The sequence below is a fragment of the Myodes glareolus genome, chromosome 17, assembly GCF_982192425.1.
Source record: "Myodes glareolus chromosome 17, mMyoGla1.1, whole genome shotgun sequence".
Taxonomy (NCBI): Eukaryota; Metazoa; Chordata; class Mammalia; order Rodentia; family Cricetidae; genus Myodes; species Myodes glareolus.
This window is the reverse complement of record NC_142042.1, coordinates 47,540,050-47,557,341: the sequence shown is the minus strand read 5'-3', so window position 1 is coordinate 47,557,341 and position 17,292 is coordinate 47,540,050. Positions and strand designations below refer to the sequence as shown.

Genomic DNA, 17,292 nt, shown 5'->3' with positions numbered 1-17,292 from the left:
TTGGGTAGCCTCTCCATCTCCAGGAGGAAGGTCATTTTTTAAAAGAGAGTTACTTTAGAGACATTAAAATCTACATCCCCCTATGTGTCACAGAGACTTTCACATTTAGAATGCTCATGGTGGGGGCTGGAGAGATGGCTCAGTAGTTAAGAGCACTGACTGCTCTTCCAGACGACCCGGGTTAAATTCTCAGCACCCGCATAGCAGCTCACAACTGTCTGAAGATCCAGTTGCAGGGGCTCTGACACCTTCACACCAATGCACATAAAAAAAATAAAGTTAAATAAACCATAAAAAATATTTTTTTTTTAAAAAAAGAATGCTCATGGTGCCATATGGTTGTCCGCACCAACCGCTTTGTATTTGCCCTCACTTTGTTTTTCTTCACACAAACTTTACTGTTATGGAATGTTACTTTAAGATGGGTTACATTCTTTTACACTGTGGGACATTTGTTTAATGATGCAAAGATGTCTTTCATTCTTTTGTTGCATTTGTTTAACTCTGTAAAGCTGTGTTACATTGCCCATCTAAAAGTCCTGATTGGTCTAATAAAGAACTGAACAGCCAATAGTTAGGCAGGAGAGAGAAATAGGCAGGGCTTCCAGGCAGAGGGATAAATAGGAGGAGAAATCTAGGCTCCAAAAAAGAAGAACAAAAAGGGGGAGGAGTGAGAAAAGGGGAAGAGGAGGATGCCAGGAGCCAGCTATCCAGCCACACAGCCAGCCACAGAGTAAGGAGGGAAGAAAGATATATAGAATAAAGAAAGATAAGAAGGCCAGAGGCAAGATACAGCTAAAGAGAAACAGGATAATTAAAGTTAGAAAAGCTGGTTAGAAACAAGCCAAGCTAAGGCCAGGCATTCATTAGTAAGAATGAGTCTCCGTGTTATTTGGGAGTTGGGTGACAGGCTCCCAAAGAGTAAAAAAAAATAACCAACTATAGTTTGCAATATTGGAAACAACCTTTTCATTTGTTTATTCTACATTTGATATTGTCCTGCTTTGAAGCGACTTCCACAAAAACAACAATGAACAAGTGGTTTGTGTGGTTGGGGTGGAATTGTTCAGGAATTTTGATGCATTCTGAAGTACCCTTCAAACCAAGCCTGTCACAGACACCAGGCACCCCCCCCCCCTTGACATCCATGTCTTCCAGTGAGTTTATACTAATCTCTTTACATAGTCTTTACAAAGCAGGCACAGCCGTGGCTCAGGGCAGATGAGTTTGAATCCTACCAATTGTAAGTGTCCCCTGAAGACATGCAGCTCCCAGTCTGTCTGTCATCTTGAAGCAGATGCCCACATGAATGTTTGTGTGTGACATTGTCATGCAAGCTATTGATATCTATCAGACCCCCCCCCCCCCATCACATAACGACCAGGCAGTGATGTGGGACTCTTGGCCCCTCTGAGTCAGTGACCATATCAGTCAATGCCATGAGGTCGTTAGTACCAGTCTTCATGGATCTGATTCCAGCCACTGTGCCATGCTTGGAATGGACTTAATTGGGAAGACATAGGACTGGAACCTGGCAATCTGTCTCCTTTCCAACCACTGGGCTCACCCTTTCCCTCTGTGATACAGAGAGAACTCTGCCCACTTCTCTAGGACCCCTGGAGTCTACTCTACAGGCAATGTGGGTGTTCCCAAAGACAGAAAAGCCTTTCACTGAAAATGGCATCTGTTTCCACATTTAAGCACCACAGGGAAGGAAATGCTAACTCATGGCTGCAGATGAGATGAAGGGGACGTACAGAGAGGCTAAATCTCAAGCTGTCTCTAGCTTGGTACTCTGTGCCTTGGGGTGCAGTTTCTGGTGCCAGGTGGCTTGAAGCTCTGTACCCAGAAGGGGTGGTGACTTACAGATTTTATCCTCTGAATGTCCAGCTCCCCAAGTGTCACTGGTGTGTGACAGTGTGGTTGCACAGCAGACAGCTTTCAATAGCCGGTTTCCAGGTAGAAGAAGCCAAGAGAGGGAAATGGCACCCCTGTCCACAACCCATCTATTAGAGCCACAACTAGAAAGTAAGCTTAGAGCTGTGAAGGGGAGGGTCTGAGCTACGCTATCAAATATATACGGTGCCTGTAACTCTTTAATAGCAATTAGTTAGTGTAACCCAGAAGAAATGTGACCAAAGACCGAAGAGAAGAAAGGGGGGAGAGTCAGGTGGCTCAGCCTGGGCTCTAGCTCTGACCGCCTCAGTTTCACACGACTCCATCCGTTATTTCCAAAAGACTATGAATGAGTTGTTACAGGGATGTAACAAGTTAGAAGATGCTCTTTGCACGGGGCGTTTACAATGTGCTGTGTGACTTCATCATGGAGACACAGGCTAAGAATACTTCCCACTCACTGTAGAGGAAAAAAAACCCCAGGATATACAGGTTGCTGTCAAAATGAGAGGGGTCGTTAAATAAAAACACTCCACTTTACACGACACTGTTTTACGAGGCGACTTCTTGTACGTGGTGGTAGCGCGCAGTTTCCATGAGGAGAGAGGAACATGTTATTTCTTGGCTTATTGAATGTCACCACCACCTGGTAGTGTACTATTTATTGTACTAATCTATCCGGCACTAACAGAAGCTTTGGACCGTGAAAATTTGCTATATCTGTCTGCAGAAACGCTTACCTTTTCAACTTGTTATTTTAAAATAACACACTGTACATGTTTATGGGGTCCAATGTGGTTTTTCCACACGGTTAAGGGTTACAAGCAGCGTCAGTGGCTTCTATGTTCCACTAGGTGGCAGACGTCTCCCAGCGAGCGCCGGAGCCTGTTGGTACCTGGGAGAGGACTACAAAGCCTCCCAACTTTGCTTTCTTCCTTTGCCTTGACCTGGAAAATCACTGGGCTACCTCCGAGGCCAGATTTAGACTTCCTGCTCAAACCACCGTTACCCTATTTAGAGGACCGAAATTAGGGTCAGCCTGTTACCACTCCAGGAGAGGAGGCGACAGAGAAGCCTTTCATGTGCTCCACTGAAATGAAGGGCTTGTTCCTGCTTTTAAAGACATTTTCCCAAAACCAGAAAAATGCTGTATTTTAAAAGTGAAATTAGACACGTTTGAAAGCACAAACAAGGCTGTTGATGTTGCGAGCCGTAGGTACATGTTCACAGCTGTGGAAAATATTTCCGGGAATATTCATGTGGGTAAATATTTTTTCTGATTTTGATTTGAGAAGTGCCGTTGTAACTCAAGCTTATGACACAAACAGGGTCATAAAAATAAAATATATAAGCAATTAACAAAATGGTCCCCAAACTTACTTTTCTCAGATCCTTTTTTTTTTTTTCACCCTTATGGGTGTTGTCTTCACTGATTTTTGTGGAGTGCTCTGGTTGATATGTTTTAAAAGAAATAAAAATCGGAGGTCTGGGAGATGGCTCAGTCGGCAAAACACCTACTGTGCAAGCATGAAACTCGAGTTCAGGTCCCCAGCACTCCGGCGCAGCTTCGTGCATCTGTAACCCCAGTGCCAGAGACCGGCAGGACGCTGGGGCTTGCTGACCAGCCCGTTCAGCTGAATCCTTGAGCTCCAGGTTCAGAGACCCCACCTCACAAACTAAGAGAGATTGAGGAAGATGCCCAGTGTTAATTTCTGGCTTCCACACGCATGCGCAAGCACACACAAGGACACCCATACGCTCATGCTCCCCAACCCGAGAAATATTAAAGAAGTTTTTCGTTTATAGATGCGGAAGACTTCAGTAGGAAAAGCCACACAACTCATACTGCTTCACGGGATTAGCCTAGATTTCCTTTTGCCTCAAGAAACAAGTAGAAATAGAAATTCTGGTAGCTAGGTGTGGAAGGATAGGGCTGTAAACCCGGCGCGTGAGAACTGGAGAGAGAGGGATCAAGAATTCAAGGTCATTTTTGGCTACACAGCAAGTTTGAGGCCACCTGTGATATATGAGACCCGTCTCAAGATGAGACAGTGACAACAAGCAACAACAACAAACAAACAAACGCCCAATAAATTTCTGAGCCACCACCACATAGAAGTTTTGATGAGGGGGGAAAACCATAGAAATTAGGACGTGGAAGAGAAACATCAGGTTCTGACATGATGATATGTGTGCTGATGTATGTGGCACTCGCCAGGTTGAGCACCTATGGTCTCTTCCCCAACTCCCTTCCGCAGACAGGAATGGAGGAGGGTGTAGATGCCTCACATCCATCTCGCTCTTACTCCCCTGCCGTTTTTGACTTTTATTTTTAAGGACTGGGGCTTAGACCTAGATCCTTATGCATGGAGCAAGCCCTCTACCACTGCTACACACCCAGTACCAGTTTCCCCTTTTCTTTTTGTTCTCTCTCTCTCTCTCTCTCTCTCTCTCTCTCTCTCTCTCTCTCTCTCTCTCTCTCTCTCTCTGAGGCAGGGTTCCACGACAGAGATCAGGCTGGCCTTGAGATCTCCATCCTCCTGTCTCAGCCTTCCAAGTGCTAGAATGAAAAGTGTCAGCCCCTCTCCCGAATGTCTCTTTCCACTGTCTATTAAGTAACCATTACAGCTTTTAAAGCGACCTCCCCATAAAAATGCCTGAGCCCGAATGCCTCTGGAGGAGAAGAAAATGCTAGGAAATTCAGAAAGAGAGTCAAGGTGATAAAACTGGCCTTGTTCAATTGTTAAACTCTGTCAACCCTGCCAGTGGTGGCCATGTTTTCAGTTTCATTTCTTTTCAGCCCATTTCCTCCAAATTCACAGAAAAATAAAATCTGTGATTGAAATGGAAATCCACAGAAAAGCAAGAATTGAGAACAGGTGATCTGTGGTGGGAAGATATTCTTAGCAAAATCATCGACATTTAGAAGTCATAAAAGATTCTAATCAAACTGAGAAATGAAAGACTGCAAGACCAAAGTGTTGAAAGAAAGAGGCTAGGACATATTTACATAGCATCCCAGGTTTAATTATTATTTATTTTAATGCTTGGGATATTGTCCTTGTCTATGATACCCGAATCTGCTCAGCATTTACATGTTTATTAATACTAATTATTTTTCATTTTTTAAAAAATTATTCTACGTTAAAAAAAAAAAACAACCAGAAGTGAAGTAGACCACCATGCCACCCTCTCTGCTGGGAAACCCGAATAGCGACCAAAAAACAATGGCAGCATGGCAGTGATGGTGTCTAGCTAAGTAGCCTAGACTGGGGGAGGGGTGCTCAGTCAAACACCCAGTCCAGCACTAGGCTGGTGGGATGCTCAATCAAACACCCAGTCCAGCACTAGGCTCAAACACCAACACTCAATCAGATGCTCAATCCTCCTCTTTCAGCACCCCATTTCCAAAGTTCCATGATTACTGGCAAGTGACCTCACACCCAGCTGGAGGCAGGAGGCTTTTAAAACTCTCCACTCATGTCCTAGAGCCTGAACAACAGCTTCCGGGGGTGGGACACAGGCTGGGACCTCACAGGCAATTACAGTGTTTAGTCCAGGGTGAGGACCCCTGCAAACAGCATGCACTCTGACTGTTGTGTGTACGCCTGAGTTGTTTGGATCAAACAACTGTAGATGGAGCTCAGTGCTCTCCACAGTTCTTCTAGGCAGAGCAGACTGGTTAGACAGCAGATGAGAAATTGTTGAGTTAAGGATGACTTTGGGCTTTGGGCCCAAGAAAGAATGATAAAGTTGCCTATGCAGGCGGAGAGGCAGTATGAATAGCAAGAAAGCTAAAGCAGAGAGCTGGAGAATTGGTTTTTGGAGATAGGAAAATTTGAGCCTGAAATAGGAATATTGAAACCAACCTCAACCTGAGCTACACAGCTAGATCTTCTCCTTCTTGTCCTCTTCTTCTTCTTCCTCCTCCTCCTCCTCCTCCTTTTTCTTCTTTATTCTCCTCCTTCTCCTTCATGCCAGCCTCCTCCAGATTGTTCTTATGCAATCAAGTCCAGAGCCACTGCGTTAGGGATTAAAAAGAAAAAGAAGAAGGAACCAGTGAAAATCATTAGATATTCAGGTCAAAATTGCAGGTAGGCAGTTGTGAAATTCTAAACGCACGGCTTGGAAGTCATGAGTATCTGGATGCTGTTGAAAGCCATGACATCATAACCTAAGGAATGAGTAGAGGTAAGGGGTAAAGGTGAAGACTGGTCTCTAGAGGGAGGTGAGAGACGGGAGGGAGAAGCAGTTAGGTGAAGAGGGAGCAGCTAACAAGTGAAGCAGTGTTCCCTCCAGGTGAAGACAAAAAGCAACCCTGGCCTTACATCCCATGGCCTCCCCTGGCCTCCCCGGAGGCCACCGGGGAGAAGATGGGGGGAAGGGTAAGGAAGATTTTCTGCACAAAGAGCATATGCTGGGCTTACCCAGGGTTTCACTGCTGGAGAAGAAAGGACATTGGAACTCCGGAGAGGAAGTATGAAGTGTGGTCCGTGAATCAGAGTGGTGGTGGTGCTGGGGACCCAGCAGACATGCATGCATGCAGAAGTGTGTGGGTCCTTGAATCAGAGATCCCAAAGAATTTAAGAACAAGGATAGTTGGCAGGTAAACTGGAAGGAACAAGTTGGGTCAGGCAGAGAGTTTGAGTTATAAATTTAACAGAGAAATGGTTTGGGGAGAAGCGGTTTTGGAGGAGTGGTACTGTGAGGGATGGAGTGCAGGGCTTTGTGGAGAGTAGGTAAGTGCTTCGCTGCAACTATAACAGTGGTTATTGATCCAGGTGTCTAACATCTTTCATGAAGCCGAGGAGGTGGGCAGGAAATTTGGAGGGGCACTGTTGACAGCAAGGCAATGCACAGTCAGATGGCAGAACCTCTGCTGGCGCAGGGATTTTAAAGGAGGAAACCTGTGGTCCAATGTGCTGGAAGAAGAGTGGGCACTGGGGGCTCCCACATCCCACCGACTACTTCGTATGGGGAAAGTGTATTTCCCCTGGAGGTAACTGTTAGAATAGGCGAGGCACACCGTGCAGACTGTTATGAGGCAAAGACTTGATGAGAAAAAGGCTGATGGAGAATTTGAAACACGTGAGGGGCCAATTACACCCAAAATGCGGGGCAGCGTTCTAGACCTGGGCTTCTTGAGGCTATGTCCTCAGATGTTTCTCTCAAACAGGACACTGGTGGCCAGCGGGCACTGGGTGAGCAGCAAGAGGAAGCTCTGAATATCCATCCCAGGGGAACACTCAGGTCGGCTGCTGGTGAGTCCTCCACATTACCAGGAGACCAGAGGAATCTAACACAGGCCCAAACATGAGAGCAGGAAGGAGTCTCAAAAACCAAGTGGGGCAGGCAAGCAGCAGGAGCCTCTAAGTATCCAGGAAACAAAGGGATGCCCTATATTTCTTTGTGTCGACTTTAACTCAGTCTCAATGAAGGCTGGTGTGGGTGGGCGTGGCTCTTTTCAAATGACAGGAATAGGGCGAGCGGAAGGCATGGTTTTCAAAGAGCGCTGTGAGAAATCACTGTACAATGACATGCTTGGGAAGAGTGAAAGGAAGTTCAACATCGCAGAACACAGAGGTTGTGCCTTCTAAATGAAGAATAGCCCATTAAACGGTTACGTAACATCTCATTAGTTATTGAATTACCTCTGCTTGTGTATATTGTTGCCCTAAAGTTAATCTTTATCCCGTGATGTAGGAATGAATCAAATTTCATGAAAAGAAATCTGGCCTCTTTATTTAAATGCACCGGAGGAGGAGTCTGGACAAAAAGTCTTTCTGTGACTTCGTATTTTCAGTTTCAACTTAATAAAGAGGAGCCTGAGGGATGAAAAAAAGAGGTCAGGTTTTTTTTCTTTTCCATTTGAGGTCCATAAATAGACTGGAAAAGTGGCAAGAGGTAGAGAAGACATCAACCCAGAAATCCGTCAGTGTTGCTGAGGACACACTGTAGCAAGTGTTCATGGTCCCAATGAAAATGTAGTCATCAATTCAACAAATGATTGTATCAGAGCTTCTGCAGGGATCAGCATGCACAGAGTTAAATATCACATTGGTTTGTTCTTAGAGGTCATCTCATAGGAAGGCTGGCAGGAAAAAAAAAAGACCAGCTCAACCAATTCAATATACAGCGGTGGTAGGAGCTGTCACAGGTTGATGAGCCGTGGGACAGGATGCAGGGGTGTGCGGGAGATATTCTGCGAGAGATCGACATTCCACTTAGTGTTTGAAAGAAGCAGAAAATGTTACTATACACAGAAGGTAGGTGAAGGATGCTGGGGTGGGTGGCGACAGTGTGTGTACACACAAGGAGGCGTGAGAGTGTACATTCTGAAAAATCACGATTGTTCCGTGATGCTCACTTGAGACAACGGCAACGGCTTTGGTTAGACAGGCAGACTAAGGGGCCGGGTTGGTGGCTCAGTGCTTAAAAGCCTATACTAATCTTGAAGAGGACCTGAGTTCAGGTCCTAGCATTCATGTTTTGTAGCTCACAATCACATGTAATTTCAGCTCCAGGGGTATGACCTTCTCTTCTGGCTTCCATGGGCACCAATATTCATGTGTACTCTCACACACACATATACATAATTGAAATAAAAAGAAAATTTTAAAGAAAAATAGATTGTGATCAGTTATATGCCATGTTCACGGGAATGTCTCCAAAAGAATCGCAGGTGGAGCCATGCGATCTGTTCCGTCCTCCCAAGAGAAGGAGAAACTGGAGCTGGGAGACTCGAGGCAGGACAGAGGCAGACAGCCTCTGGACTTTCCTCTCTCCTGTTGCTGTCCTCAGCGTGCCAAGCACATTACTTGGTACATTATTTCTGTTTGACAAATGGGAACTGAATGAATAAAAGAAGAGAATATGTGATTTCGGCATTGGGAGCATGGCTGCAGGATGTGGGTAGGTTCGGATACCCGTGCCTTTCTTTCGTGCCTCTTTAGATAGCTAACTGAGTGATTGTGGCTGTAATGCCCACGGCTCATAAATTCAAAGTGCCAGCTATGGAGTCTGAGCAGGAAAGACACATCAAATGGATTGTACCTCAGTGCCAAGAAATAAGAGTTAGCAAATATGTCCTCAAAAGGACAAGGTTCTTTGGTTTTTCCAGGGCTGAGATCTTGGGTGACTTCCAAAAGAAGAGCTCACTGGAGTGGCAGCCATGGGCTCCAGATGGCAGTGGGCTGAGGAATAAAGGGAAGGAAGGAAGAGGGGTTGGTGAGGGAGATACTGTTTCGAAAGTTTTGGCTATGAAGTGTCGACGGGGAGGAGGAAGCTTGAGAGGGAGGCATGATCAAGGGTCAGTGGCAGATTTATAAACGAGAAAAACAGAGGGGAGAAGGTAAAGCCACGGAGAGGAAAAGAGACTCGAAGATAGAGAGTTAAAATTTAGAGACAATGAAAGTCTTCGGAGGAGGACGGAGGGATGGATGGAAGAGTGTCCGTCCCTGTGATCCTTGCGCTGCTACTGAAGACACTCAGATCAGTGAGGGTCCTTGAAATGATTACACTCGGCTATAAAATTCTTTGATTTGAAGTGTTGTAAGTTTGGCGATGAACATACAAAACTGATACTCTTCCCAAGGCACACTTTGCCTTGAATATAGCTTTGTTTTTAGACCCTTTTCTCACGTCGTGTTATCGCTAGTAATAAAAGAGATTAGCATGCGAGAAAGAATGCTAGTGATGTAAGAAGTGAAGTAATATGAAAGCCATCTTCCTGCTCATTAATAAGCACAGTGAGATTCTTGACCTAGAGACTGTGCATGTTTTCCGTATTTTGTATATATTACCCCAGAGTAAGAAATCTAAGCTGGAGGGAACCAAAATTAAATTAGTTCCTTATCTAAGGCTTTTAGATGCTATGGTACAAACCCCTCAAGGATAAAACACTGATCATTTCCCCGTGAATGGTGAAATTACAGCTTGCATAATTATTTCCTCATGATTTAATTGAAAACATTGGAGATTAAGCACATGGATGCCAGGGACTCTGATGCAGGGCAACGCATTTCCCCTTTGTCTCTGCAATGCTTTCAGTCTGTGGAGTTTAAACGGAGGCGTGTGTGGACCTTAGCATGACTTTGGATGTGGGATGGGGCCACCGTACAGGGTACTTCAGCACTGGTTTCTGAGGCGGGTGTTTTAGGGAGAGCAGGGGCTAGTAGCCACTGCCCTTTTTTACTTCTTACTTCTGTCCTTCAGTGTCACCTGACAGGTGCTGGCAAGTACCTTCCTTTTCTTCTCTTTTCTTTTCTCCTTTCTGTTTTCCTTTCCTATAATCTTATCTATCTATCTATCTATCTATCTATCTATCTATCTATCTATCTATCTACCTACCTACCTACCTATCCATCCATCTATTATCTATCTATCTATCTATCTATCTATCTATCTATCTATCTATCTATCTATCTATCTATCCCTTGTTTTCAAACTCTCTCTGGCAGCTCAGAACTGCAGGCTTCTATTACCTGGGCCTCATGAATAGCCCTGCTCTTCCATTCCAAGTCACCCCTCCACCTCCTGAACACAACCTGTTACATTCTGGGGACCTGCTGTCTGACCTTGGTACCGTCCCTTCCTTCTTCTCTGTCACCTGTTACTTTGGAACTTGTCACCAGCATGCCCTCCATTTTCTTTCTGTCATCATTGCTCCGAGCCAGTGACAGTCACTGTCTCCTCTGTCCCGGCCTCCCTCCTCCCCCCCGCCCCGCCACCTCGTACTCCTTTATCCTCGCACCAGGCTGAAGCTGCAGAACAGAGCATCCGAGGCCCTTCCAGCTCTGTCCCATTATGGCTTCTGGAGTCTTTTCTCTTGTTCCTTCTACCCCTACATCTAGATTCTTGGCAAAGAGGCAGGTCCCTGTAGCATCTGTGTTGGTGCCTGCCTGTGCTGCCCTTGCATTTCCTGATAAATGCCCCTCCCCTTCCTAACCAGCCTCTCCCATCAGGTAGAGAAGGAAGTAATTTCGCTTCCTGTGGTGCAGATTAGAGGTTTGACTTCAGTTACCTTCACAATGATACAGAGAGCACGGAGGAGTGCTACTCACTGGCTTGCTCCTCATGGATTGCTCAGCTTGCTTTTTCTATAGAAACCAGGACCTAAAGCTCAGGGAATTGCACCACCCACAAAGGCTGGGCCCTTTCCCATCAATCACTAATTAAGAACTTATCCAGCCAGATCTTATGGAGGCATTCTCACAATTAATATTCGCTCCTTTCAGATGACTCTAGCTTGTGCCAATTCGACATAAAATTAGCCAGAAAATATATTAAGAAGATATTCTTGTTAGACACCAAGACAGAAGCTTGAGTAAGACCTGCTAATCTCTGAACCTTCAGTAGCCCAGAATCTCATTGTGAAGGTAACCTCCAAGTGTTGGTTCTCTACTATCACGTGGGTCCTGAGGATCAAGATCAGATAGCCAGGCTTGATGGTAAGACTTGCTGAGCCATCTTGCTGACCCAGATTTTGTCTCTTGATCATATCTCAGAGTTGTGAAAAGTTATAATCATATTCTTTTTTTTCACTCCTTCACACTGAAATTCAATATTGCCTCAACTTTGATAAAAGGGGAATTCATATTTAGTATTACAAAGAACTAAAAATTTTAAGCATACAAAAACATCTAATCAATAAAGAAATGCACAAACAGTTCTTAGAAATACAAATGGCTAATATATATTTGGAAAAGAATAAAGCATCTTTAGCCACCAGAGACACGGAAAGTAAAGCTACACTGAGATCTGTCTCACTTTGGTCAGTATGGCTACCATGAAGCAGCAGTGCTGACAAGTGCGTATGTGGGAAAGAGCTTTGCACTTATCTGTGTTAATTATGATGCTAATCACACTAGCTAAGACATGCAATCAGACCAGAAGCCTGCAAACAAGTGAGTAGATAAAGACAACATGCTACATACACAGCAGGGTTTTTTTTTTTTTAGCTTTAAAATGAATGAAATGATTGATTTTGCTGGAAAAGGAATGGAACTAGAGACGATTATGTTAACGGAAACAAACCATATCCAGAAAATCAAATATCATATATAGAAGCTCGATTTAATTAAGCACATAAATAAGTGTGTTTGTGTGTGTGTTTATGTATGTGTGAGAGAGAGCAAAAGAGAGAGAGAAAGAGAGAGAGAGTGGTGTAGGAGGTCCTCCTGTATTTACATTGCTTTCATTGGTTGAATAAAGAAACTGCTTTGGCCTTTTGATAGGGCAGAACTTAGATAGGTGGGGAAAAGAGAACTGAATGCTGGGAGAAAGAAGGCAGGTAGAGAGACTCGCCAGAGTCAGACATGCTGAATCTTTTCCAGCAAGCCACAACCTTGTGGTATTACACAGATTGGTAGAAATGGGTTAGATCAGGATGTGAGAGTTGGCTAAGAAGAGGCTAGATATAATGGGCAAGGCAGTAATTTAATTAATACAATTTCTGTGTGATTATTTCGGGTGTTGGCTAGCTGGGTGGGGTGGAACAAAGGGCCCTGCACTTGGGAGATAGGTGGCGAGGATGCAGCCCACTCTTCTTACTACAAGAAACAGAGAGAGAGAGAGAGAGAGAGAGAGAGAGAGAGAGAGAGAGAGAGGAAGAAGGCTCTAAAGGGGAGGGGTAAGGTAGCAAGAAAAGATAACTGGGGAAAGAAAAATCATGTTTATATCTAGACTTAAATAGCTATATGTGTATTTATATCTCTTTGAATGACACAAAGAGGGTTGACTATTTGGGAGAGAAGGGGACCAGCAACACAGAGGTAAGGAGGTATGAGGGGAGGGTAGCTTGAGGGCAGAATATACATTGTGAAATGTCACAATGAAATTCATTTGTCTTAGTTACTTTTCTATTGCTATGAAGAGATACCATGACCGAAGCAACTTATAGAAGAAAGTGTTTATTGGGATTTATTGTTTCAGAAAGTGAGTCTATGGCCATCATGGCGAGGAGCATGGCAGCAGGCAGGCAGGCATGGTGCTGTAGCAGTAGCTGAGAACTTACATTCTTTATATACAAACAGAAGGTGGAGGGGGCAAGAGAGAGAGAGAGGGAGAGAGAGAACACTGACTTGGAATGGAGTGAGTTTTTGAAACCTCAAGGCCTGGTGATGCACCTCTTCCAACAAGGCCACACCTCCTAATCCCTCCCAAACAGTTTCACTAACTGGAGAGGAGCGTGCAAACATATGAGCATATGGGGACCATTGTCATCCAAACTACCTCATCACTATTTTGTAAACTAATTATCATTGTATTGCTTGTATCGGTGACTCATCTTCCTCTTTGCTCTGACTATGTCTCTTCACTGACTCTGGAGAAAAAGCTCATGCTCTGTTATGCTACTCAAGTCCAGTAAAAGAATTAGGACCCCTCCCCCCAATTTTACTTGGTGTAGATACAAGCTAAATGCCAAGAATGATGTTGGGATATTCTCTCAGATTTAGTGTTTTAATTACCAGTGTTTGTTGCAAATACAATTAGGTATATTAATAAGACATTAAGTGAAAGCCAAGCTGGACTGAATGCTGACAAAGGGTTTTGCTGACAGCCTCATTAAAGATATATGAGGAAGTGAGCCAACCATTGAGCTGAAAGGAAATCCAGTTGACAGAGGGCAGGAAGTGAAGGCACACCATCAGGGCTTAGAGTATGTGAACATGGGGACTACAGCTCTGAAGATGAGAATTGTTGGCTTTGGCTTAGACGAGTACCATTATAGAGAATTAATGAGGTTTGTTTATTCATTCATTCTTCCTGCTTCAGGTACTTCTACAAGACAATGGAATGGGATGTGGAACAACACCGAGGGCCTAACAGCCTGGTCATTACAAATCTAAGAAGTCACATTAATCAGGAATTTTCAAGACAACCATAGGTTAATTGAGAAAATCAGTTACTATTATTTTTATTTTTTAAAAATCTCTTATTTTTCTCTCCCTTCTTTTTTTTCACTTGTCATGTTAGGAACTGAACTTAGGTCTCCACATGTGGCAGAGCAAGTGCTCTACCACTGAGCTATAGCACCATCTCCCAAATTTCTATTTTTAAAACATGCAGTCAGATATGTATAAAACTAACTGCACAACTTAAGGAGAAGTAAGATAAATAACAGCATGCTCATGCTTCAGTTGAAGAAATAGAACACTGCAAAAACTTAGAAGGCCCAAGGAACCTCCTCCCAATTACCCTACTCCCCAAGGGTAATTATACTGAAATCTGTACTAATTAGTCATTTTTGGTGATTATTTTCTTTCTGTATGTTTAACTGCACATTTTTTTAAAATTGCAAGTACAGAAACAAATCTAAATTAGTTTATTTTGTGATTACATCTTTCTATCTAAGACTGTAGGACATGCCTTAATTTGTTTAGGTCTTCCAGTTTCTCACAACAAAGCTTTATGTTTGTTATGTAAAAGCTGAACCTGAGTGAAAGAAGCCAATTTGAAGAGTCTACCCTTTATAGAATTCTAACTATGTAACATTTTAGAAGAGCAAAAATGCAGAGTCACTAAAACACCAGGAGTTTCCTGAGACTTAGGGAAGGAGAAAGAATTGCCTCCGGGTTTTATTGCTGTGAGAGACACCATGATCTTGGCAACTCTTATAAAGAAAAATATTTAATAGGGGCTGGCTTACAGTTTCAGAGGTTCAGTCCATTTCCCTCATGGTGGGAAACAGGATGCAGCAACTGTGCTTCTGGAGAAGGAGCTGAGAATTCTGCATTTTGATCAGCAGGCAGCAGGAAGTGAACTGAGACACTCTTCCTCCAAGACCCTACCTACTCCTACAAGACCACACCTACTAAGAGTGTTGCTCCCTGAGTCTAAGGGGTCCAACTACATTCAAACCACCACAGGGATGAATAGGTGAAGGAGAGTGGGTTTTTAGTGTGGTGAGGCAGTTTGCTGTGAAAGTGTAAGGCAAACACAATGATGATTCATCAAGATCTACAACATGAAGAATGACACGTCAGTGTGAACTGTGGACTATAGTGAACAGAACTTCTAAGAGGACCACACAGGGCTGGATGAGGGTGCAGGATGGGGATATGGTCCTTTCCATGTTAGCTGTTCAAGTGTCCTATAGATCTAAGCTTGTCTTATAAAATGTAATTCCACTAGTTGTTTAAAAAATAATGCTAGATAATATTGGCACACATCTTTAATCTCAGCACCCGAGAGATCAGGGGTAGGCAGAATCTCTGAGTTTGAAGCCAGTTTGGTCTACAGAGAAAATTCCAGTACAGCCAAGGTTACACCGAGAAACCCTGTCTTGAAAAACAAAATAAATAAAGAATAATAAAAAAGAGACTAAAAAACCTTTTCAGTTTTAATTCCAAAGGTAGTGTGTATGCCTTTTTATAAGGGACTTAAAATAAGTTAATATAAAAAATATAGAAATTTTTATTATATTATACTTTACTACACCTCTTGACTTTAATATAGTATTACATACAAAGCAAGATTCAGTTTATAAATGATACAACATATTTCATCTCATCAAAATTTCATGCACTAACACTTAACTTCCCTTGAACACTGGAGATATCAGATTAACGCCTTCTTTGAAAAGCTCTGTCAACCACGTTTTAGGAATTTCCAAACTATATTCTCTAATGTTTTTGTTTTGTTGATCTTAATTTATGGAGTTATCTGTGATACTCTTGGATGCGAATAAATCATTTTTCACTCTTAATCTCAGTGTAGATGTTTGTTTGAAGGTTAAGGGCTCCATAGATGTGGGCAGAAGCTCAAATGTGACAAGTGACATCAGGATATTCATTTATTTTCTGAAGGTTAGTGGACAATGGTTTATGTGTCCTACTTGAAAACTATGGTCTACAAAACATATGTGTGTGTGTGTGTGTGTATGTGTATACACACACATATATATATGACGCTAGAAAGCATAGTCATGTCTCTTAATATTTTTAATCTAATATGCTACCCTGGAGTATTATGATGGGATGCTATCTTCAGTCAACAGATGCAGATTCGCACCTTTCCAACCCAACAGACTAGGATTAGGTTAGACTAGGATTAGCTCATAAATAAGATCACATTCTGAAATTTAACAACATGGCATTTATATGAATGTTCTATGGCACAGCAAATGCTCCAAGATGGTCTTCAGCGCTCTGCCCAGCTAGCTGGTCATGATATCTTCTTGCAGGAGATTTTGTGCTAAAACACAGAATCTTCTGGTATGAGAATCTCCTTCTGATATGAACAATGAGATTCCAGCTTAGCAACGAAGGGAAGCCAGATTTATTCTTCACTGTCTTTTCTTCTTGGCTTTCTGCTTTGAAGCATCTATGTGGAAGGTCCAGACAAAGACTCCAGAAAATCCTTCACCAGCAGCTTTCCTGTGTTATAATTACTTGACCATCCCTGTTAATTCATTCCCATGAGGCCCAATCCATAAGAAGGATGAACTACTGTCTCTTAAGTAGTGCAATGCAAGATGCAATTCCATACTGATAAGGACTGGGTTATTTTGATAAAATTTGCATATTTTTACACTGAGTGTCCCAACTTGGCATGGATAAAGGTTTTCTTACTGAATAAGAAAGAATTTTGCCATTCCTAGCTACTGTGGGGGCAGATGGGCAGGAGAGCATATCTATACTACAACATGGAGCCAGGGACCATGTGAGCTAAACTGGTATTTTCAATTCCAATTTAATAGCCAGGGTTGATTAATTGATTTAAAAATGTAACCATGAGAATTTTTATGAAAATATTAATATAAGACCTTATTTCCTTTATCTTGTAGAGTATATTAATTGATTTCAAAATAATGACAGTCATAGTATATTGAAAAAAGACTATTGAATAAAATTTACTTCTGTACAACTTGGTTCTTATCACTAGATAATAGTTATTAAAAAACACTAAGGTCACTTAAATGAATAATTTTATTTTTCTACTCATCTTATGATTATGTAAGTTGGTTATGCAACCAACTTGAATATGCACCAAATTTATTTGTATAGTTCATGTCTGTTTTCAAACTCATATATCTCAGAGAACATAAAATTATTTAAAAGTTAAGTCATGCTGCTGTGGGACAATGCTTTTGTAAACTGCAAAGATTTGTCACTAGTATTGGTTCAATAACACACAAATTGGCCAGTAGCCAGGCAGGAAGTATAGGTGGGGCAACCAGATTAAGAGAATTCTGGGAAGAGAAAAGGAAGAGACACAATCACCAGTCAAATGTAGACGAAGCAAGATAAGAATGCCTCACTGATAAAAGGTACCAAGCCGTGTGGCTAAACATAGACAAGAATTATGGGTTAATGTAAGATATAAGAGTTTATCAGAAGCCTTAGCTAACAGGCCAGCCAGATTGGAATTAATATAGACCTTTGTGTGTTTCTT

The 17,292-nt window shown here is 42.7% G+C and overlaps 1 long non-coding RNA gene across 1 annotated transcript; it reads left to right on the top strand.

Annotated features, from left to right (window-relative positions):
- Positions 1 to 5,675: 5,675 nt before the first annotated feature.
- LOC125406410 (uncharacterized) lies at positions 5,676 to 15,604 on the top strand. The gene is made up of 3 exons (XR_015735255.1): positions 5,676 to 6,087; positions 7,073 to 7,157; positions 13,672 to 15,604. It is a non-coding gene; the product is annotated as an uncharacterized LOC125406410 (long non-coding RNA).
- Positions 15,605 to 17,292: the final 1,688 nt, after the last annotated feature.